Source organism: Bubalus bubalis, chromosome 10 (assembly GCF_019923935.1).
Source record: "Bubalus bubalis isolate 160015118507 breed Murrah chromosome 10, NDDB_SH_1, whole genome shotgun sequence".
In the NCBI taxonomy this organism is placed as follows: domain Eukaryota; kingdom Metazoa; phylum Chordata; class Mammalia; order Artiodactyla; family Bovidae; genus Bubalus; species Bubalus bubalis.
Window position 1 is genome coordinate 74,737,601 of NC_059166.1, and position 23,832 is coordinate 74,761,432.

The 23,832-nt window shown below is 39.0% G+C and overlaps 1 long non-coding RNA gene across 4 annotated transcripts in view; it reads left to right on the forward strand.

Annotated features, from left to right (window-relative positions):
- LOC112587647 overlaps nucleotides 1-21,529 on the forward strand; it is a 154,469-nt gene extending 132,940 nt beyond the window's left edge. For 2 of the 4 annotated variants that reach the window (XR_006542461.1, XR_006542462.1), the window contains 2 exons: nucleotides 16,627-16,690; nucleotides 21,181-21,529. This is a non-coding gene — a long non-coding RNA (uncharacterized LOC112587647). Of the gene's footprint in view, nucleotides 1-13,033; nucleotides 13,437-15,803; nucleotides 15,919-16,626; nucleotides 16,691-21,180 lie in introns of those variants that run through there. The other 2 variants (XR_006542464.1, XR_006542463.1) reach the window with 2 other exon arrangements.
- The last annotated feature ends 2,303 nt before the right edge of the window (nucleotides 21,530-23,832 follow it).

A 23,832-nucleotide genomic window follows, 5' to 3' on the forward strand; every position in this document is an offset into this window, starting at 1 on the left:
GCATAGTTAAGATTTTTCAGATAAGGAAGAAGCACATAATGCTTTTTTTTTTTTTTTTAAAGGGTTAGGGTGACCCTGGTTTTGTAGAAGCTTTTCTTTTTTTTCCTGTACAAATATCTAGGACCCACTCTGGAGTTTCAAATCTGTTAATAGAGATGAGCAAAATGTACCTTAAAAATTAAGGCTATCTGGCCGATTTCCCTCAATGTGTCTCTCACAATCGAGCAACATTTTAGTCTCTTGATCTATAGTATCTCAGCTACTGAAATTCTGGATTCAGCTCTGTTCTGTTCTTCTGTAATCTCTATGTGGATGGAATAAATTAGGGGAGTTAATAATAATTATGGAATGTTTTTAAGCACACTAATTAAATTCTGCAATAATGGGAGATTTTTGTTTTTTTTTTTTCTTTTGGAAATAATATCTTATTGTTGTTTTGGCCCTTTTTGTTTTACTGGAACTATTTACACTATCCTATTTTTCTGAAGGATTTGCAATTGGAGTCAGTAGGAAAACAAGTTTTCCACCAAAAGGAATTTTAGAGATAATCTAACCAAAGCACCAGTTCTTTAAGTTGAAGAAACTGAAATAAATGTAAAAAAATGGAGGTGATGGTCTCCTGCTACATGATAAGTAGAGAGAGAACAAAGAATTGAACCCTTGTGTGATCATCTTTCGTAGTATTCTTCCTGATGGGCCATGAAAAATAGAAACATTCAGATATGTTAATTATATTTAAAAGAAAATATGACATCATGCCTTTTCTGTGGGAAGAGTAAAGGATTTTATATTCTTTCCATTCTCAAATAGAAGTTTCTGTTTTCTTCCTCCTAAAATTTTGATTTTTACTAGATACAGTTTTGATTTATTCAAAGTATAAGGGAAAATTAGTTGGGAAAATTTTGTCCCAGTTTGTTATCATTTATCTTGAGAGGCCCACTGGTCTCTCAGACAGCGCTTTAGCCAAAGAAGCTTCAAAGTGAGGATTACATTCCAGAGATTGGTTGTTCAACTTTCCAAATTCTAGGAAATTTTTGCCAGTGTATTTTGAGGCAATGAATTAAGTCTTGTGAATTGACATATAACAAACTTACTGGAAACTGATTTATAAAGAAACTCCAGTGACTAATTTGTAATGAAAGCTAAAACTAACAAACAGAATATTTATGTTTGCTGACTTGCAAATAGTTTACTGAACAATTGCTCCTTGGAAGAAAGTTATGACAAATCTAGACAGCATATTGAAAAACAGAGACATCACTTTGCCAGCAAACGTCTGGATAGTCAAAGCTATGGTTTTTCCAGTAGTCATGTGTGGATGTGAGAGTTTGACCATAAAGAAGGCTGAAAGCTGAAAAATTAATGCTTTTGAACTGTGGTGCTGAAGGAGACTCTTGACAGTCTCTTGGAATGCAAGGAGATCCAACCAGTCAATCCTAAAGGAAATCAGTCTTAAATATTCATTGGAAAGACTGATGCTGAAGCTGAAACTCCAATACTTTGGCCACCTGATGCAAAGAGATGATTCATTGGAAAAGACCTTGATGCTGGGAAAGATTGAGGGCAGGAGAGAAGAGAGCAACAGAGGATGAAATGATTGGATGACATCACCGAATCAATGGACATGAGTTTGAGCAAACTCTGGAAGAAAGTGAAGAACATGGAAGTCTGGCCTGCTGCAGTCCATGATGTCACAAAGAGTCGAACACGACTTAGTGACTGAACAACAACACCACGTTTACTTATGAATAATTTTCATTCCACCTGCTGGCTCAAAGGGAATAAAAGGTTACAAAGTTGTCTGACTAAAGGATCTTCTGGTCGGATTTTACGGCTTGCACACCCTGAAATTTCAGATCGTGAGAGGACGTTATTTGGGGAGGCAGTGCATCCAAACCTCCAAGGAGACTGCTGTGGCCAGCTCTCACAAGAAAGAGCTGTAGGCAGAGGTTTCCAGCTTGAAACCTCCAATGGGATTGTTAACAGTAACCATGGGATGTTTCTATGATGTCACAAAGCAGGCACCTTTGTGTCGCAATAGCCTGGGGTAGTTTTTGAGCAGGCCAGAGGGGAGGCACTGTACGCGTCTTATTTTTCCCACATAATGCAAAGCAAGAAAGTGACAAATGCTGCCTGTCCAAATAACTTAATGTGCATTATGTCTGCCATTTATTGAATGCCAACGACCATTCTTAGTGATTCACACACAACAGTTCACTTACTTGTAACTAAACCATATAGGATAGGTGTGATTACACAGGAAAAGGAACTTCTTTCTTTCTTTCTTTTTTTTAACAAATGAAGAAACTGAGGCTTTGAAAAGTTACTTGACCAAGATCATACAGTTACTAAATGTCTGAGATCATATTCGTGCTCTGAATCCAAGGGGTTCATCACCAACTCAATGGCAATGAATTTGAGCAAACTCCAGGAGATAGCAAAGGGTGGGGAGCTTGGCGTGCTCCAGTTCATGGGGTTATGAAGAGTAGGACTAAGTGACAGAACAATAACAATAACAAACAGCAAATAGAAGAGATGCCAAATTACAATCCAGGATGATTTTCTCAGAACGATTTAATGAGCATCTGGCAAAGTAGATAATTTAGATTGATAACATCAGCAGTCTATTGATAACCTGATTTTAAACTCAAGCTTATTCACCAATTTTAGTTGACATTAAACAAAGGCACAGTGGAACATTTAAAAATGTATTTTGCATGTTTGTGATATTAGTAGTTAATATACTTTTACATGCACAAAAAGAAAACATGCATTTAGCTAAGCACATTTCCTTAAATTTGTTACTCATTACAGTGGCTTTTTATTTTTTATATCTATGTAAAGAAAACATGTATTTTAAAGAAACATTTAGATATTTGTGGTAGTAATACCTCAGATGTGAGGCAGTAATTCCTGAGATGTTTTTTTACCCACAGTTAGAAAGTTGCTGTAAACTCTTAGGGAGTAATTCTTACCCTTTCAGTTCAGTCAGTTCAGTTGCTCAGTCATGTCCAACTCTTTGCAACCCCATTAGTAGTCTACTAAAATAGGCACATACATTTAACTGGATTATGCCCTCACTTTATGTTCTCTGCCCACCAAAAATCAGTTCAAAATCCACCTAAAAACTCCTTGCCACTTTCAGAAAATGAATTCTGCCCGATTCTGATTATGCTATCATTTCAGAATTGATAAGTAGATTTTAACTCTATGAATATGCATTTATTGATCTAAAATGTGCTTTCTGTACCTCTTATTTAATGATTGTGGTGAAAGTGAAGTCGCTCAGTCATGTCCGACTCTTTGCGACCCGGTGGACTGTAGCCCACGAGGTTCCTCCGTCCATGGGATTCTCCAGGCAAGAATACTGGAGTGGGTTGCTATTTCCTACTCCAGGGGAATCTTCCCGACCCAGGGATCAAATCCAGGTCTCCCGCATTGCAGGCAGACGCTTTAGCCTCTGAGCCACCAGGGAAGCCACCAAGAATGATTGTGGTAGCCAGTGTCAAAGATAGACCCACGTATTTTCCTGTTTTGATATTCATGATCTTAGCTGTACCCTTCCATAGTGAATAGGGCCCAATCAGATCAGATAACTAACTGGATGTTGTGGAAGTAGCAGATCTCGACTTTTGAGGCAAGGTCACAAAAGACATTCAAATTTTCCCCTTGAGACTTCCTCATGGTCTAGTGGTTAATACTCCAAGCTTCCACTGTAGGGGGCACAGGTTCCATCACTAATTTGGGAACCAAGATCCTGCATGCCCCTCTCCTGCCTGGCTGAAAAAAGAAAAAAAGAGAGAGAAACTTTCTCCTTGCTCTTCTGAATCATGCACTATGGGAGAAAACAGCTCAGACATTGTAAAGACACTCAAGAAGACCTACAGAGAGGTTCCTGCGATGAGGAATTAAGGCTTTCTGCCAATATTCGTGTGAGAAAACCATTCTGGAAAAGGATCTTCCAGTCCAGTCAAACTTTCAGTTAACTGTAGCCCAGGATGATACCTTGAGCACAACCCGTGAGAGACCTTGAGCTGTAACCAAGCCAGTTAAGCTGGTCTCATTTTCCTGCAGCAACTGTTAAGATAACACAATTTATATTATTTTAAGCTACTAAGTTTTCCAGTATTGAGCCATGCATAATAATAACCCTAGCATAATGATCACTTGTGTTCTAACATTTAAGCTATTTAGTCATAACATTTTTCTTTCCATTTCTTTCTTTTTTTTTTTTTTGCACAATCCTTTTGTTGTTCAGTCGCTCAGTCATGTCTGACTCTTTGTAACCCCTGGACTGCAGCACACCAAGCTTCCCTATCCTTCACCATCTCCCAGAGTTTGCTTAAACTCATGCCCATTCAGTCAATGATGCCATCCACCAACTCATCCTCTGTCGCCCCTTCGTCCTCCTTTAGGTATAAGAGAAATACCAAAATTGATATACAAGGTTAAAGACAAATGTGGTAGAGAAATGGTCACCTTGCCACTGTGGTTTGGTGCCATAGAGTTTTGCTCTGTAAATAAAATGACGATAGGGCATTCCCTGGTGGTTCAGTGGTTAGGACTTTGTGTTTTCACTGCCGATGGCATGAGTTCAATCCCTGGTCAGGGAACTAAGATCCCTCAAGCCACACCATGAAGCCAAAAGAAAAATAAAAAAGTTGATGATAGGAATCACAGTTAATTCATCATTAACTTCAGGGATATGAACTAGATGAGCAGGTACCATAATTTAATCTTTTACTTTTTATCTGTAAGTTCTTGATGGTAGAATTACTCCCTGGCAGCTAGTAAAATGTCCACTTTTCTCTTTGTTTGAAGTCCCCAAATTAGATGATAGTCTATTGCTGTTCTAGTAAACAGTGTAAAAGTGGTTTTTCAATCTCTCTAGCTCTCTCTCCCTCTTTCCTTTCTATCCTCTTTTTTCTATTATCAAATAACTGGCTGAGGATGATAGTGAAGGAAGGTTTTAATAATCTTTATTATTGATAAGTAATAGTTTAAAGAGGTTAATAGATGACCCCGTTTCCCCCTACTTCAAGTAGGCATAATCATTGTTTTTTGAAAGAGAATTGCCTCTGTTTTTGATATTTGACATCTCATTATAACTAATCATGCAATAATATTTCTGATTGCCAATGAGGAATTGAGATGTAGAAATAAAAATCATGTTGATGGGAAAATAGGTGAGAGGGTTTTGATTTATAGTAACTGTTGGTTTATGATGAACAGTGAAAATCATTTTGCAAATATTAGGGGTGCTTTCATCCATATAAAAAGGTTGTTACTATTCAGAAGACGTAACAATCAATGTTCCCCAAAACATCAGAACAAGTAGACAACATGTACATGTATGCATATAAAGATATTTATTTCAAGGTACTGCCTTGTTAAAATATAACTTTATTTATTTATTTTGACTGTGCTGGGTCTTCATTGCTGCTCAGGCTTTTCTCTGGTTGTGGCGAGCAGGGGCTAATCTCTAGTTGCAGTGTGTGGGCTTCTTATTGTGGCGGCTTCTCTTGCTGCAGAGCACGGGTTCTAGGGTGCAGGGGCTTCAGTAGTTGTGGACCTGGGCTCAGCAGTTGCAGCTCACAGGCTCTAGAGTGCTGGCTCGGCAGTTGTGGTACACAGGCTTAGTTGCTTAGTGGCATGTGGAATCTTCTTCAATCAGGATCAAACCTGTGTCTCTTGCATTGCCAGGCAGATTATTTACCACTGAGTCACCAAGAGAAGCTCCAAGGTATTGTCTTTTGTTATTGTGGAGGCTTGTTGTTTATTTGGCAACTCCATGGACTATAGAGCCTGCCAGGCTCCACTGTCTGTGGGATTTCCTAGGCAAGAATATTAGAGTTGGTTGCCATTTCCTTCTCCAGAGAATCTTCCTGACCCAGGAATTGAACCCCAGGTCTCCGGCATTGTAGGCAGATACTTTATTGCTGAGTCACCTGGGAATCCTGTTGTAGAGGCTAGCAAATTCAAATTTGTAAGATAGGCCTGCAGACTGTAAACACCAGGAGTTGATTCTGGAGTCTTTAGCTTCAATTTCTTCTTCTTCACAGAAACCTCAGTATTTGCTTTTAAAGTCTTTCGTCTAATTGGACAGGCTCACCTACATGACGGAGAACAATCTCCTTCACTTGAAGGCAGTTGACTGTACAATGTTAACCACATCTACAAAATACCTTCACAGCAATGCCTTGATTAGTCCTTGATTGAATAGCTGGGTACTGTTGCCTATCCTAGTTGACACATATTGATAAAACCAGCCATTCTAGAAAATATGAATTTGGAATTAACCATACAGTTCCCATTTATAGTAGGAAATATAAATTCCCTAGACACAATTGTCACAATTAAAAAATGCTTCTAAGAACATTTAAAGTCAACTACATATTGATCTTTGTTGTTGGGGAAGATTAAAAAATGTTTTTCTGTTATTGAACTGGTTGAAGTCTTAGTACCGTACCTGCTAAAAGGTCCTTAATCTTCAAAGATTTCCAACTTTTAACATTAAACTCCTTCTCTTTCTCCAAATAAAATGAGCAAGGACTTCTGGAACTTAATCTGGAGTGAGTAGTTGGAGCTTGCACGGCTCCCATTACACCCACAATTTTTCCTTTTTATCTGCAGCAGATTCTCCACTGGTGAAATTTTTCAGTTTAATTTTAATCAGAAACAGCTGTTTCAAGCAGATGCTCAGAGTTCAAAGACATTATGTACACAATTATAAAAACTTTCATTTTCAGACAACAACAGTAAACCAATCTAAGTGTAGCATGCCTAGGGATTCAAATTACATCCCTGTGTTTTATTTAAGAATCTACCTAGTATAATGCTTCGTAGCAGCTAAGAAAACAGTTCTGTCACTTCTCAAAACCTAGAAAAGCCAGTGTCAGGTCCCCGGAGAGGCTGCCTTTTGTCATATCTCCAGATATGCAAATTGCTTATCACAGGGCAGAGGTGTTTTTCACGGCTTCCAAACAAATGTTGCTTATATTTAGTGTAAGCAACATTAACAACAAAAATCACCCATAATTACTGACCCAATGACATCTTTCAAAGTAAAATTCTTGGCTACCTGCCCTTCCAATAGGCTGCCAAAAGATACTAGAAAGAGTCTCTAACTTTTGCAAGCATTTCCAAAGCCACTTAAATTCAGCTGAGAATTTGAAGTACTTACTCTCCTGGGATATGAATGTTTGTCCCCTACTGGGCTGATGTGTTGCCACCTGCTTCTATCATTTATTAGGCCAGAATTGCCTGATGGGCTAGGTATTTCCAAAAGGGTGAATCAATTCTAAAGTAAACACAAATGGAAAGGCAATATTTTTCTATTAGATTCTCTGCTCAAATGTGAATAAATTTAGATATGCACTATTCAGTTTTGATAAGCCAAAAAAACATTGGAACTTATTTAATACTCTATTTTTTTTTAATGTTCTAAAAATTTGATGTTGGACTGCTGACTTTTTTTTTTCTTTTTGCTAAATAAGAGCATTTTAAAAATACCATCTTCTACAATCTACCATCTTCATCATTTTATTCAGAAGTATCAGAATACTAAGAAATAGAAACAACATCATCTTAGAATAGTATCCACCTTTTTTAAATGGAATAAACTTCAATTAAAGAAAAAAAATGACTACACTGTTTTCATTTACTCATTTATCCATAGATCTGTAAAAAAAAGAGAGAGAGAGAGAGAATCACAAAAGCTCAGCATATGCCCTCCAGTAGTTTTGGAATCACTAGTGAAAATGTTACCTGAAAACTGGTTCACCTCTTTGTAGATGTGGAGTCAAAAGACACAGTCAAGTCAAAGATTGGGAAAAGGAAGGATTTATTATTTGCTTCAAGTAAAGGGAACACTGAAGTCTTTTCCAAAGTAATGCCTCCTGGAACTGCAAAACTGGGGAAGTTTTAAGTTAAGGGTACATGCAATTCATGAAGCGGCTTGAGTAGAGGAGAATTCAGCATGGGATTGGGGCAAAGGTCGACAGAGTCTAAGCTTTGTTGATTGAAATCACTGATAGTTCGTAAAGGGCAACATCATCGTTCCTTAGGTTCCAGTTGATTGAGTGGTTGAGTGTCCAAGAGGGCTTTCATTTTGCAAAACAGCTCAAGAAAATGATTTGGGATTATCTTTACCACTGAAACAAGGGCTTCCCTGATAGCTCAGTTGGTGAAGAATCCACCTGCGATGCAGGAGACCCCAGTTCAATTCCTGGGTTGGGAAGATCTGCTGGAGAAGGGATCGGCTACCCACTCCAGTATTCTTGGGCTTTCCTTGTGGCTTAGCTGGTAAAGAATCTGCCCACAATGTATGAGACCTGGATTCGATCCCTGGGTTGGGAAGATCCCCTGGAGGAGGGAAAGGCTACCCACTCCAGTATTCTGGCCTAGAGAATTCCAAGGATTGTATAGTCCATGGAGTCTTAAAGAGTTGGGCATGACTAAGAGACTTTCACTTACCATTGAAACAGAACTGGGAGTCTTTACAGTTTATTTATTATCTCTACTGTTGTTACTTTACTTGCCGATAACAGTTTGCTCTTTAGTTCCCCACAAGATCATTATTACTGAAACCTGTTCAAAGGCAACCATTGTGACCAGGCTTAGATTACAAAATGGCTTAGGCCAAAATAACTTAAATCAAGAAAGTCATTCCTGGTTCTCTTTCTGTAGAGAACTCCTCACCTATCTGTTTAGAATGATTCTGCTGACAAAATTATTCAGATTTTTTTTTTTAAAATAAAAGGAGACCAAGTGAAATGATTTGCACACACACAAAGGTAGAAGAGCCCCAGTTTGAACCCATATTTTCCTATTCAGAGAGCATCTTTCTGAACACTGATTTGCCCAAAACTTTTATGGTTCTGTCTTTTCCCAAAATAATCTTGTCTCATCCATTCTTCTATTACTCTAACAAACTGTGACAATGCATATTATTATTGTTGTTTAGTTGCTAAGTCATGTCCAACACTTTATTATCTCAAGGATGGTAGCCCACAGGGCATCTCTGTCCATGGGATTTTCCAGACAAGAATACTGGAGTGAGCTGCCATTTCCTTCTCCAGGAGATGTTCCCAACCCAGGGGTCAAACTCGTGTCTCTTGCATTAGCAGTTCAGTTCAGTCACTCAGTGGTGTTAGACTCTTTGTGACCCTATGGACTGAAACACACCAGGCTTCCCTGTCCATCACCAACTCCCAGAGCATTAGCAGGTGGATTCTTTACCACTGAGCCACGAAGGAAGCCTTCTGTCAGAAATTAATCCTAGTTTAATAACTGCAGAGGGCAAGCTCTTTAAAAAACAGAATCTAAGATGAAAATTGATCGGAGATGGTCTATTGGTTGAGTCTTCTTTTTTTTAATATTTATTTTTATTTATTATGTACTTGGCTGTGGTGGGTCTTAGCTGTGGCACTCAAGATCTTCAATCTTCATTGTGGCATGTGGGATCTTTAGTTGTGGCATGTGGGATGTAATTCCTTGACCAGAGATTGAACTGAGCCCCCCTCCATTGGGAGTGCAAAATCTTGGCCACTGGGCCACTAGGGAAGTCTAATTGAGGAGTCCTCTTTGTAACAGCACTTTGAAAGGTAAGAGAGGTAGGACTGGGCAGAGAAAAGCTGCAGAACAGCAGTGTAATTGCAGCAGTGGCCTCAGCCAATCCTCAAAGAGTCTTGGAAGTGGCATTGCACTTCAGAGATGTTCCAAATTGAGACAAGAGGGCTAGGTCTTTGTAAGCCTATGTCAACTAGTCATTGGACACAGGTTTTTCTTGGAAACAGGCATAATCTTGCAAAGGCAGCTTCTTCCAGCAAGGAGAGGTCTCTGAGAGGACTCTGTTGAGAGCTGGCAATGGGCTGCACCACCAGCAACTGTGGTAATGAGAGCATGGGCCCTTAGTGGGGCACGGGCAGTGCACCAAGGCGTTCACTGCAGTGTTCTCCTGCAGCGCTCAGACCTGTTTTGCTTTCAAAATAAACTTCCTCCATCTTGGGACAGCTCTTTCTTGCTGTGTTGCAAGGCGGAGATCTCCACATCACTATTAAGTGCTCACCTTTAACTGGGAATGAGGGGTATCTTCAGGTACATTGAGCCTGATATTTCCATTGTAAGCTTTCAGAGTCCCACTCCTTCCCAGCCAGGTCCCTGCCTGCAGGAGAGGATTGAAAACTCATCCTTCACTGCAACACCCTAGTGTAGGGCAAACCTGGGTTTGGTCCTCAGCTTTTTGTGCTTTTGGCTACAGAAATATGTATGCCGTGTATGCTGCCAAGGTCTCCGGCTTTCACATTTCATTTGACTTGGTAATTAATTGCCCAAGACATTTTATTTTCTTTCTCTAATGTCTCAGTAGCTTCTGGCTACAACTCTCTGATTCTATATTCTTATAATTGCGACTCCTCCTGACCCTCTCAAACACCTGGGGGTATTTCTATTATCAGCATATTTCCTTCCACTTGTATCCCATTCCAACTGCACAGTGGCAGTATGCCAGAGGCTCTCTGAACTCCACCTAGTATCAGTAATAGGTCCTCATGGCTGCAGGATAAAGGTTGATTCAACTCCAAAATCCTATTTTAGAACTAATTCCTAAAGCCAGGTCTCTTAGGTGAGTATCCTAGGGAATAGGCTCTGGTAAAATTTAAGGGCAGAAACAATACCTCTAAAGGAAAGAGGGGAGAAAGACTAGGAAGAGGGATACTTACTATGTGAGGCAGTTTCTACAGAGGTTCTCAGACAAAGGAAAGGTATTTGTGCCCTTATGCAAAGGAGATGCAAGAGACACGGGTTCGATCCCTGAGTCCAGAAGATCCCCTGGAGAAGGAAATGGCAACCCACTCCAGTATTCTTGTCTAGAAAATTCCATGGACTGAGGAGCCTGGTGGGTCCTCAAAGGGTCGGCCACTACTGAGCACATGCATGCACATACTCCAGTATCTAGCATCACTGGATATGAACACCATCACTTTGGGTGAGATAGCTCTTTGAGGTTGGGGGAGGCAATTCCTAGGGAGGGACTTATTTGTGAATCATCAATAGGCAATGGTCATAGCAGCTAAGAGATTGGGTGCTTTGGTCTTAAATGAGAATCTATACTTATTGACCCAATCACATCTTTCAAAGGAAATTCTTGGTTACCTGCCCTTTGTATAGGCTACTAAAAGATATTAGCATTTCTAACTTCTGCTGCCACATGTCCATTACAAATAAATTGGGAACTATAAACTAGAAATGCTTACATTTATTATCTTCTTCAGATTCAGTCATTTATTTATCTTTCATTCAACAAATAGCCCTCCAAAATACTAATGAGTACTCATCAAGCACTGAGTTGGATAATAAGCCTATAGCAATATATGTGATAGGCAAGTTCCTTCTGTCAAGGAAGTTACATTTATTTGTAAGACAAGCAATAAACCACTTATTAATTTATTGAATTAATATTTGAATTAGGCATCTACTATTTGGATATATCTTATTTCAAATACTAAGGAAATAACGGTAAAACAAAAAAATGTCCCTGCTGTCAAAGATCTAATATGTGAGTAGGAGAGATGGAAAACTTGTAAATGAGCAAATGAAAGAGTGGTATTATTTCAGATAGTGACAGATGCTATGGAGAAAATAACACACAGTAATGTGATGAAATGTGATGAAGAGTGGAGGACAGTCAAGGAGGGGTCTATCTAGAAGGTGGTATTTGAGATAAAACTTGAATAGTGAGAACAAGCCAGTCATATGAAGGTCAGAGAGACATGTGCTAAAGCACAGGCAACAAGTGAATGCCCTGATGAAACAGGAAGGAGGCCAGAGGTATGGCTGAGGAGGGACGGTAGATGGTGAAGTTAGAGAAGTGGGCAGGACTTGCAGGCCATGGTAAGGAGTTAGGATCTCCAAGTGATAGAGAAAGTATCAGGGGCTTTCAAACGGCATGAAGAGTCTGACTTCAGTTTTTTGTGTTTTAATATTTATTAATATTTATTTATTTGACTGTGCCTGGTCTTTGTTGTGGAACACAGGATCTTTGATTTTCATTTGGTACAAGAGATGTTTAGCTGCATGTGTGCACTCTTAATCATGGCATGTGAGACCTGGTTCCCCGACCAGGGGTCAAACTCAGGGCCCCTGCAGTGGGAGCACCAAGTCATAGCCACTGGACCACCAGGGAGGTTCCTGATTTAAGTTTTTTTTTAAAAAAAGATTATTCTGATTACTATAAAAAATTGAATATGTGGGGATCGATGTGGAAGCGGGTCCTCCAAATAGAGGGTATTGGTATAGTCTAAAGCAATGATGTTAGTAAATAAAGAGAAAAAACCTTAGAGATGGAGATGAATGAATATTCACTGAGTGGATTTTGGAGACTAGTTTACTAGTGACTAGTTGACGATTAGGCACAGGAGTGAGGGAAAGAGAACCAAAGGATCATTCTTTTTTCCTTTGATTATATACTAGACAAATGATGAGATAAAGGTGGTCATGCCATGAGAGTGATGTGATAGGGAATAAAGGGTGAGCATATTTATATGTAGGTAGTAGCATGGTTGTGAAAGGCTTCTTGTTAAGGTAATGTTTGAGCAGAGATCTGAGGCATAAGAATGATTGGCCAGATGAAGATCCAGGGCCAAAGTGATTAGTCCAAAGGGCTACTGACACCACAGCAAAGGCTTGATATCAACAGGAACCTGTGATGGCTGGAGCACAGTGAGGGAGGGGAAACCCCATGAGATATGGCTGGACACAGAAGTAAGAACCATAAAATAGCTACTCACAGCTCTTTCCCCTAGACCTGTACATAAATCAGCCAATTCATTGATTAGACAAAAAGCTCTGCGTGAGAACTGGAAGAAGACCAGTATGCCTGGGGGCAGGGTAAAGTTTTTGTAACTCCCAGTATTTGGCAAAGCTGGTTTGTTTTACCACTTAGTCCCTAGGGCCACTTTGAGATCTTTTAATTGTGCTTCAAGATTCCCTATGACTGAGTAAATGAAAAATTCATTTGTGCTTTTTAGTTTTAAATTTAGAATTAACTTTTTGGCAGGTTTACTAACAATAATAATATAGAACACATGTAATGTGCAAAATGCTCTCAATTTTCAGCATTTCTGTAAGATGACACAAATCTTATTTTGCTCATTTTATCAATGAGTTGAGTTGAGTCATGGAGCAGTTTAGTGAACTTGGCTAAATGAATTCCCCACTGAAGCAGGAGTTAGGATTAGCAATCAGGTCCCTTGTTTCTTAGTGCAGAATCCTTTCTAACAGAACCTTTTCTCTCTGAAAATGATGAATCATCACAGATAACAATGTTTAGCAGAACACAGTTTTGGAGCCTTGGTCTGAGCAAAACTACAGAAAGAAGCAACATTCTGTCAAGAGAACAGTGTTCTGTCCAATGAAGAATACTTAAAAATAAATAGGTAAGGAAGAAGCAAGCCAGAAAATTTAAAAACTGAAAGGGACTATTGCTTACCATTTTCTTCCCCCATTTCTAGTTTTTCCCTTTCCTGGAAAATGCCTATTTTTCTAAGATCAAGAACAAAAAAATTTTAACTGTTGGTCTCTCACTCACACCTACTTTAGAGCTGGAGAATTTGGTCCTTATTACTTCTTTCTATACTTTTTACATTTTAACTTTGTGGATTGACTTTTTTCTTTTTAATTTAGATTGCAAACACTTGGAGAACAGGGTGCATTCTATACAGTGTAGAGCACATTATGTAAATATGCAGCAAACATTTTCACAATGATTTAGCTTTTTAATTTTTTTTTCAAACAAGCAATTATAAAGGGACCATGACTACTCAGTGTTGGTTCATTAGCTAATAAATGCCCATCCAAAGAATAAGCACCAGATCTGAAGCTGAGTCTCAATGTGTTCAAGACAGTACATGTGGGTTTGGAAATTCACGATGATCATAGGTTGTGGCTGAGTTGATAAAAGGAGTATAGACATAGACCAAAGCCTCTGCCAACAGGTGAAACTTTTTCTACTTCTTGTGAAACAAATCTTTTAAAAATTACTAACCTGAAACTTGGTTGAATAATTCTGCATACTTCAGCTATAAGAGCACTACGTGTTTCTGTACTTATTGGCCCTTCTGGCAGCTAAGGTTCGAGACCTTTACTTCAAAGTAACGCCTTGAAAATATGTTATTTGTTCATGTGTTAGAAAAGCAACTTGACTCTTTTCAATTATTCATTTAGGTACACACAGGTTCTTCCTCAGTATAAACTTTTGAGACAAGTATGGATAGTTGTGAGATTCCTCTTAAATTCTTCAGTTTTTCCTTCTGAAACAAAAGGTTGTATTTCTTCTTCATTCTAATAGTCAATTAACTGCTGCTATTGGAACAATCTCAAATTAATAACAAAAAGAGGTTACTCAGAAGACTTGGTTCTGAAACTGAATTTTAATAGCATAGGTAGAAAACCTAGGTGTGTGTTTAAAATATTTTGGTTTCTAATAATCTAAAATTTTAAAAATAATGACATAATTATTATTATTATTTAATAGCATATAGTAATATATTTTAAATATCTATTTGATGTGGTTGAAATGAACTCTAAGATGAAAGCCAACAATCTTCCCTTTCTTTGTTCTCCTCCCAAATCCTTCTCCATTGATCACAGCTACTCACTCGCCACTCATTTACACAGGGCATCCTGAAAAGACATGTTGGAAAACGTCTTCCCTTTGAGGGATATGCAATTTCACATGCTATATATCTTATCCCCCCCTCCCCTTCTCTGCTTCATGAGTGGTAAAATCACTCTACATGTTTTGTCATCCCAAACTGTGAAAAATATTAATCTGTTAAACTGAACATTTTTTATACACAAGTTTTTATCAAAGAGAAATGATGTTTTTTATTTTCAGGCTGGGCTTTTTAGGGGAAGAGAATCTAAAGAATGATCAGATCACAAAAAGAAGCAATGGTCTATGCTCACATATTTCTATTACATCATAAGCCCATTATACATGCGTTTGTACCCTTTACTGTTCCTTGCTTTGAAGACTAAAATGTTTTGCACAATTCAATTTTAGTCAAATAACTATCTCAAAATATACTTTATAAAAAGTAGAAACGAGCTTCAACAGACTGCAGTGACACCCCAGCAAACGGCCTGAAGCCTCACTAAGAATATTGTCAGAATTTGAAGAGAAATTTGTTCTAGGCGTGACATAAAAATGTAAAAATTGAATTTCTTGCACAAACTTAAAACCAAAACGTCGTATAACCTCTCTGTGTTTTGGACCCAACATGTCTCTGTCTATTTGGATAAAAACTGTTGAATGCACATTTTTTGGTGAACTGTCAACAGCAGAGCATTAAAACAGATGTGTTTCTGCTCTTTTCATTATTAGAGAAATAAAAGCAGCTGTGCTGGGCTTGTGTGCGAGGAAAGCCCTCAGTGCAGCCTTCACACTCTGGAAGCTGGGAAACCTGGCAGTGCAGACCAGGGTTCACATCATGAGCATCTTCACACAAGGCCACTGGGGACAATTCCCAGGTGCTATTCAGGGCCTTGCTCCTTTCTGGTTTTGCTGTTTTCCTGGTACCAGAGTTCTGTGCAGGAACCTGTGCTAAAGTGAGGTAGAGTTATTATGGCCTAAGTCTGCATAAAACAGTAAGAAAGGCTATTTCATCAGAATTTGAGACTCTATCATTAAAAGAGTGAGTGTAGCTTATCGCATTTGAGAGTGACAAGTACAAAATAATGCTAGTGCTTCGACAGAGTTCTGCTAAGACTATCTCAATGTGGAAGACCAAATATGCCCTTTCTAGACACAATACATGCAGTGGAAGAAACCCAGCATGTTTGGTGAAAGAAAAATAAATCCAAGTATAAAAACAGAGTCTTCTTTCATGCCCTTGTTGACCTGACAGTAACCAGATGGTGAGGTTTTTTTTTGCATTGAATTGATGGTTTTCGTGCAGAAGGGCTATTTTTGGCCCAGTTTGGGAAATTTGTCATAGAAGTTTGTTTGTTTCAGTTTTTCTCTTCCTCCTGTAGAAATCCTGTGTGTGTGTGTGTGTGTGTGTGTGTGTGCGCGTGCGTAGGGGAGTGTGCATGTGTGAGGAGGGAGAGTACTTAAATATGTGGCAATGTACTCAACCTACCTTATGTAGAGCAGAAATTATCCCTCAGCGAAGAGAACAAAGATTAAATGTGAGAATGAAGAAACTAGATTGGTGTTGATCTGAAGTTTGAGTTGATATTATATTCTGATCAGAGTTAGAAAAGATTAAAATGAAGACACTGATAAAAGAGAACAGTAACATACTTTATAAATTTTCTAAATACCGCATTTGTTGATAGTATCTTGTGTAATTTTCTTGAAGGGAGGAATAAAATCAAGAATGAATATCATTTAAATGGGCAATAGATAATCAAGCAAGCCACTATATTTAAGGTGTAATTGTTGTACTTTCTTTAGGTGTCTGTATGACAGTCACACAGCACTGTAGCCTTAGTCAAAATCCAGGCTGCAGAAATAGCTGTAGGTGATTCTAACAAGAAGTGCAATTCTGCAGCATTTATTTTCACAAAGTGCCTGTGTGGCAGAATCTCCTAAAATTTGATATTTTCTCCCTCTCATTATAGATCTCAGAAGACTCAGGTTATGAAGTAGCTTTAAAAGAAGAATGAGGAAGAAGAGACTATTTAGGTATGGGTTCCAAAAAGCCTTGGCATAAACTCTGAAACTCTAACCCACACCAGCAATTGTGGAGAGTTACTCAGAAAGCGTTTCTTTACCAGATGATGTTATTTTTGATTCTGTAAGTTCAGCTCATATGGTAATTTTCGGTCTCTTCTCTTTCTTTCTCATTCTCTCTCTCTCTTTTTTTTCTTTTTGGTTTTCAAATGGTACCTTATATTTGACTAAGCTCAGATAAATGTAGTATGAAAAAATAGACATCACAGAATGGTTAGGAGTAACAGTTCAAATGTGCAGGATGTTTGATCAACTATCAAAGAAGTGTTATACATTTAAAAATTAGCACAAATTTAGTTAAGTCCTATTGATCCTTAAAGCCCAATTTTCAAAAATAATTATGTCCAGGTTGCTCCAGCTGAATATTCTGGACTGATAGTGGATTGAATGGGAATTCTAAAACCTCCACTCTGTAAGAGAAGGAGGTAAAGGCAGATGCCAAGGGAATAGGCGTGGATGTGACCACTCTCTAACCCCCACAGCAGGGACTGCTGAGATGAACTTCTAAGTTTTTGTTTTGTTTACTCTTTTGTATTCCTGCCTTCTCCCAGGACATCTAATCCCCATTTCTCTGGGCTTGATCTAAATCTTGTATTAAGTGCAGAGAATGTGAAGAGAGTAGCAGATTCCAAAGCACGCTCACTCACAACTCCTTTACACTTATCTGCAAAATCAAGTTAACTAAGTATCAGTTCAGTTCAGTTCAGTTCAGTCGTTCAGTCATGTCCGACTCTTTGCAACCCCATGGACTGCAGCATGCCAAGCTTCCCTGTCTATCACCAACTCCCAGAGTTTACTCAAACTCATGTCCATTTAGTCGGTGATGCCATCCAACCATCTCATTGTCTGCCGTCCCCTTCTCCTCCTGCCTTCAATCTTTCCCAGCATCAGGGTCTTTTCAAATGAGTCAGTGCTTTACATCAGGTGGCCAAAGGATTGGAGTTTCAGCTTCAACATCAGTCCTTCCAGTGAATATTCAGGACTGATTTCCTTTAGGATGGACTGGCTGGAACTCCTAAGTGTAGCATCCGTCAACTTTCTCTTCCCCAATTCTGATACATTGATGTACATGCACATCTTCCAATCCAGGATGAGCCCTCCCTCAGGATCAAGGCTAATCTCTCCACCTTGCTCATGATTTCCTCCCTTCTTGGAATGGGACCTCATGCATCCATTTCCCCCACTTCTCCCCCACCCTCATTGTCTTTGGTTTATATTAGAGATAAGCCTCTCCTATCCTTAAAAGAAGTTCTAGCTTGAGCCTGTTTCCCACTCTATTCTCCCACTGTCAATGTCATAGCAGCATTTTCCTACTCTTTCATCTTTTCCCCATTTCCTCTTCAACCTACTGCAATCTAGCCTTTTTCCCCACCCCCAGGAGCAATTCCTTTACACCACTCCTTTGATTCTCTTCTTATTACTTCTCTGACTTTCCTTCCTGGTTTCTTGAAAGGCTTCTCTTTTTCTGCTTTCCTCTAAGATTTTGATGATCTTCAGATTTCCTTCTTACAGCATATACCCTATCCTAGAGATATCTTTCTGGCTTCAAAATTTTAACTGTTGTCTGTTTACTGAAAGCTCCCTAGTAAATTTCTCTAATATGATTATCTCCTGAGAAAAAAGTATCTTGTATTTACCTCCTCTGAATATTTACACCTGGAATTCATGACTCTTCCATCTTAATACCTCTGAATAGAGTCAGTCTCCCTTTGCTATTCCTGGACTTTGCCTTCTCCCTTTCTCTCACACTGTTACAATCAAACAACCACCAAGTCCTACAGACTTTATTTATTAAAAATTTCTTGGCCTTTTATCATTCTCTCAGCACCTCTTCTCTGGATTACTATAATAACCTTCTAAATGGTGGTGCTGTCTCAAGCTTTTTTTTTTTTTTTTTAAATCCATCCTGCACACTGTGATTAGAAGGGACTATCATAAATCTATTTAGCTACTACCCTTTTCAAAGCATGGGCTTCCCTGGTGCCTTAGCAGTAAAGAACTCTCCTGCAATGCAGGAGACACAGGCTCAATCCCTGGATAGGGAAGATCTCCTGGAGAAGGAAATGGCCACCCACTCCAGTATTCTTGCCTGGGAAATCCCATGGATGGAAGATCCTGGAGGGCTTCAGCCCCTAGGGTTGCAAGATTCGGACATGACGTAGCAACTAAACTGCCACACCACTCACTATTCAAAGTATGAAATGGCCCTTATTAATGTAGTATATAAATTTTCCATCATCTGGCTTCTGCTACATTTTCAGTAGCAGAAAGTCCCAATCTTAGTCTGTTTGCCAATGTTGCTTTTCTTTCACCACATTTATCTTGCCTTCACAGCCTTTCCTGTAGTTTCCTCTGACTGAATCACTTTTCGTTTGTATCTTCATCTAAATTCTGTTTACCTTTCAAAGTATCACTTTCTATACAATCCCTTCCTCAATGTCTCCTCAAGACTGTCAACCTCATGGGTGGGAAATATGTCTGCTGGTGATTTGGGGCTTCACAGTATCAGCTAGATATTGAGAACAGACAAGTAGTAAAGGTCAGATTAAGTGCTTTGCTTTTTTAGCCAAGGTAAATGTTCCAAAATCCTCTAGGAGTATCCATTGTGTTGAGAAAGTGGGGTAAGATAGTAGAATACAGACACCAGTAAGTCAAAAAAACAACAGTGATTTCAGATTTTAAAATTATGTCCAAAACTTTGGTTGTGGTTACTCCCAAATGAAATTGAGGAGGATCAAAAACATTGGAAACCTACTAAACTTTTGAGGACTTTATATTTTCAAAGAATGTACAAATTAAGTTTACAAAGATATTATGAGTCAAACTAAAATCAGATCATTCTGAACCAGAAGAAATCAAACTGAAAAAAGGAGGGGAGCCCTCAAACATACTTCAGAAATGACCGCAGAGGACGCTAAACTAGAAATAAACTTCCCAGTGGGCAAAGTCACAGGCTCCTCACAGAGAGACAAATTAGGGCAGTAGACTGTCTATATGAGGAGCTTAATCTACGACATATAATTTTCACGATTCTTACCAACAGTCCTTGGTAATCTCTATGGTTAGATAACTGTTCAGTATTTCCTATTTTTCTTTGTTTAAAATTAGAGATTTTAAGACAGTTATCCTAGTCCTATTCCACCATTGTAAATTTAGTATAGAGGGGCACATAACTTGTCTCTTATTTTAGCGGTTGTCAGATGCTTGAATGAGATCTGGTGAGGGCGTGAATGTGCCCTATGTGTGAGAAGAGTACCACAGATGTATGCCTAGGCAAAAGGGTGGACTATGAGAGAGTTAGTTGATCCACAGTACACATTCTCCTCATCCATGGCAATGGAATCTTAACTCTTACAAGGCCATTCAAAATGAAGAGTACATTTTTCTAGCTTCCCTTGAGACTAGTTGTGGTTATGTGATTTGATTCTGGCTTTTAGACCAGAAAGACAATGTGCTTCCTGGGTTTTTCCTTGAAGAGATGTCCTCCCCTTACTCCCTTTGCCTTTTCCAGTGATGGGAAGGTGGGGGTGGGCCATCCATTGAACACAAGATGAAAGCCATGTGTCCTGAAGGTTAAAACACTGAAATAGAAGGAGGCTTTGTTTTGATATGATAATTAATAAAAATTATATAAAAGAAATTTTACAAAAAGTACCCAGGGAGTTAACAGAACTAATTAAATTTTATTATTAAACCATGTCTATGTTAGGAAAACTTTGTTGTTTTTTATTTTTTCCGAAGGAGTTCTAAACATTTCCTGGAATCTGCAATACTGAAGTCACACATGCATAGTCAATTTTTTTTCTTTTACCCGTCTACATTTTATTTGGGGTTTGGGGTGGACTGCGGGGTGGCGGTGGGACACAATTGGAGGATACATGAAAATAAATGATCAGTTTCCATGCTCCTTCTTGATTGGTGGTGGTGGTGGTTTAGTTACTAAGTTGTGTCCAACTCTTGCGACCCCATAGACTGTAGCTAGCCAGGCTCCTCTGCTCATGGGATTCTCCAGGCAAGAATACTGGAGTGGGTTGCCATTTCCTTCTCCATCCTTCTTGATTATATATTAATTATTCCTCATCTGCATTGTGATAGGTACTTATATCATTGCATATTTTGGTAAATATTAATTCATAATGGTCAAAATCCCCAAGAGATTAATTCCAAGTGGGCACAAAAAGATGAAAGGTGAACTTGAGAAATCAAGGTCAAGAATAGTGGTAAGCACCTTTATGATAGAGCTAGAACATTGAAGACCAGGATTTCCTTGGTCATAGAAATCTAAAAATTTCTAAAGGCCATTTCATTTGAGCCTGGTTGATATATTGCCAGAAAATCAGATGTTTCTCTTTTCTTTATCTGTGTCCTCTCCTTCCCTGGCCTAGGAAATTATTTTAGATTTTCTGGATAATCTCTAAATGCCATCACATGTATCCTTACAGGAGAGAGGGAGATTTGACACACAGAGAAGGTGATGTGAAGAGAGAAGCAGAGATTGGAAGGATGTAGCCATAAGCCAAAAAATGCTAATGAATGCTGACAGCCACCAGAAGCTAGAAGACACAAAAAATGGATTCTCCCCAAACCTCTGGAAAGAAATAATCCTTCCCACACCTTGATTTTGGACCTCTAGGCTCTAGAACTGTGAAAGAGTAAATTTATGTTATTTTAAGTCACCAAGATTTTAATAATTTTTAGTAGTAGCCACAAGAAATTAGCACGATGGATAAATTAAAACTGTTTAATATACATTGGTTTGTCTTTTTTATAATATAAGTATATATATCAAGATTACTTATTCATTCATGCATTCCTATATTCACCCAGTAACTATCGTTCTTTTCTGGTGATTGCATGTGTGTGTGTGTGTGTGAGTGTGTGTGTGTGCGTGTGTGTGTGTGTGTGTGAGTGTGTGTGTGTGTGTGCGTGTGTGTGTGTGTGTGTGTGTGTAATCATGCTGACTTTGTCTTTTCAGTGTTTAAACAGACAGCATGATGCTATGATGACCTTCTCTACTTGCCTCATTCTTTCCTACGCTTCATGACTTCAGCCTCTCTGGCTCCTTTCTGTCAAAAAAAAAAAAAAAGCTATGAGTAAGTTAATTACTTGAAGTAGTTTCATCTATTACACTGTTATTTGCTGACACATGCAAGCACAATTATTACTCCACCTGGCCTGGCAGCATGACAGACATTTGATGGATGAAAGATTTTACAATGTATTTTATTCTTCTAAGTATTGCACAGGTCTTTATTAGGGTCATATCCATGGCAAACAGACCATGTGTTTTAAGGGAGTAAACAACTGAGATTTAGAAATCAGCCAGCTGGTCTACACAGACAAGGAGCTGAAGCCTCTGCTGCCATTAGCCTGTGTTTCACTGGGGGAGACACACAAGAGAGGTGTGGAAAATATTGGACAAGCATTAAAGCAAGGCATTTTTACCCCTCTACCCCATGAACCATGTTCTATCACAGTGATTCTGTTGGTCTAGCCTATGGAAAAGAGGTGATGACAAGTGCTACTTTAGGAAGACAGAAGACAGGCAGAGAAAGTCAACGTTACAAAGTAGGTAGCTAGCCCATCCTCCTTGGCTTAGGGGTAGTAAAAGAGAAAGAAAAGATGGGACTGAAATAGGGGAGTGAAACAGTCAGACATGGGCATTTAATGGAGGAGAACATAAGGGCTCTGACCTCATTTCCCATTAGGAGTCGAAGAGGAACCCACTGACTAGAATTGACCACACAAAAGTGTAGACTGGCCCACACTGGGTGAGTGGGTAGAAAGGCACAGACAGGCTGAAACAGGGTTTTGTTTTTCCTCGGAAACCTCCCTCAGGTCCTATGCGATGTGAATGCTGAGTTGGCAGCCCAGTGCCTGGCCAAGCCAAGCAGACTCAACCCCAGGTTCATTAGGTATACATGTCAGTAACAGACACCAGCAGAAAGCACAAGGATGGGACAGAGCCAACCGTAGCTCACCGGGATCCAGCCAGTACATTAACAAAGCAGCACAGGATGGTGGCAAAAGGCATGGGTTATAGACTGGCTACAAGTCCCGGCTCTGCCATTTACAGTGTAGTGTGTGCTAAGTCTTCAATCATGTCCAACTCTTTAATTCCTTATGGACTGCAGCCCGCCAGGCCCCTCTGTCCATGGGATTCTCCAGGCAAGAATACTGCAGTGGGTTGCCATGCCCTCCTCCAGGGCATCTTCCTGACCCAGGGATTAAACCTAGGTCTCATTTTGTTTCCTGCATTGGCAGAGGGTTCTCTACTGCTAGTGCCATCTGGGAAGCCCTACTGTGCAGTGAAATTACACCAACAACATTGTCTCTCTCTGCCTCAGTTCCTTCAACTATAAAACCAAGATAATGAAAGTATTTACCTTATAACATGTATAATGTTATTGCAAGGATTATATTAAACAGTGCATGTAATCAATTAAGAGCAATGCTGAGATTATAATAGTCATTCACTAAACATGGTTGAGTTACCCAAGAACTAGCATGAGGCCAGAGAGTCCCTTTTCCACACCGTTTTGAAGAGATATAAATCCTTCTCCTACTTGAGGAAATTAAAGAGAGCTGAGGAGATCCATGTAAAAGAGAGAATAACTATAACAAGCCACATCAAAAGAGACTATTTAAGCAGTTCGAATGAATTAAGTTTCAAAGTGGAAATATAATTCATATAATTTCTTTTTTATTTTTTCTTGCTACTAGCTGACAAAATTGGGGGCAGGCTCATGAGCAAGATCAGATTAGCTAATAGGCTAAGAAAAGATTCTCTTTTTTTCCTTCATAAATTGTAGTGTGGGTAGATATCTGGTCCTGACCCCTAAGCAAATAAATGAGCATTCTCTGGTGGTAATGATTTGTTGACAAAACCCCAAGTGGGTAAAGTCATGTGTAATGATTGTATAATGATAGTCCCAGCATTCTTCTTACTTAATTATATATATTCCTTAACTTAAAATTTATATTTTACATGTATAAAATTATATATAATAAGGGAGCACAGGGTAAGAAAAGAACTCCCTGAGAAAGTGACACTACGGTTTAGACTTGAAGTTGAGAAGGAATCAGGCTCACTT